The sequence below is a fragment of the Tupaia chinensis genome, unplaced genomic scaffold (genome assembly GCF_000334495.1).
Source record: "Tupaia chinensis unplaced genomic scaffold, TupChi_1.0 Scaffold144887_1, whole genome shotgun sequence".
Lineage (NCBI taxonomy): Eukaryota > Metazoa > Chordata > Mammalia > Scandentia > Tupaiidae > Tupaia > Tupaia belangeri.
The window spans coordinates 19,853-20,861 of NW_006204746.1; the positions used below are offsets into that span (position 1 = coordinate 19,853).

The window sequence follows — 1,009 nt, forward strand, 5'->3', positions numbered from 1 at the left end:
CTTGCACACACACACACACACACACACACACACACACACACACACACAAACACACACTTGGTGTGATTTTCAAACCATCAGTTCCAGGACTTAAACTGTGGTCGGCCTTATGGGAGTCCAGGGTCTTAACCACCATGCCACCTGCTGCCCACAAGTGAAAATCATCTTAACTAAATTATGTGAAAGGAAGGGGAATAACTAATAAATGTTACCGAAGAGGACTCTAACTTAAGTGACCTAAGCTTTCTTGGAAAATCTTATGGATCAGAAACTTTAAAATACTTACATTTCAAGGGACATAATTAATAAGACTTATCTGACTAAGGAATCTGTCCTCATTGATTATAATTACAGGGCAGATGAAGGATATGACAACAGGGAAACTAAATAACAAATGAAGATGACAAACCTGAGGCTAAATCATGTGAAAATATAAAAGTATGTCAGAGTTGAGGAAGATAATTGTCAAGGTCTGACAACAATATAGAAGGATAAATGAAAGAATGACTGGGATTAAGACAAAATATATCATGGGAACTCACCATTTTTCTTATCAAAGTCATCTGTAAAATAAAGAAAGAAGGAATGGGTTCATTAAAGGATAAATAGAAGGAATATTAGCAGAAAAAGAATATGTTACACTTTGAATGTACATATTAGTATTTAATGAAAAAACTCATGTAGCAACATACTAAGGTCTAGCTTGCTGTATCGTTCACATGAAAAATGTAAATTTCGCAGGCATATTATCACTGATCTTTTCTGTGATATTAATCTCTCAGAAAACTGGCCAAATGTTTTGTGCTTGTCTATTTCTCTTTCTCTCTATGTCTCCGTCTCTCTCTGATAAGTCAAAGACATACATTTTATTTTTTAATAATTCAGGGAAACTTGAGTCAACAGGTGACATGACGGTTAAGGTGCTGGATTCCCAAATGGCCAAACACAGCTTGAGTCCCAGACTCACTGAGTTTAAAATTATGCTGGGTGTGTGTACCTGTATGTCCAG

General features: G+C 36.0%; 1 pseudogene; it reads right to left on the reverse strand.

The window, feature by feature from the left end:
- Positions 1 to 563, reverse strand: part of LOC102472706 (eukaryotic translation initiation factor 4 gamma 2-like) — a 7,569-nt pseudogene extending 7,006 nt beyond the window's left edge.
- Positions 564 to 1,009: the final 446 nt, after the last annotated feature.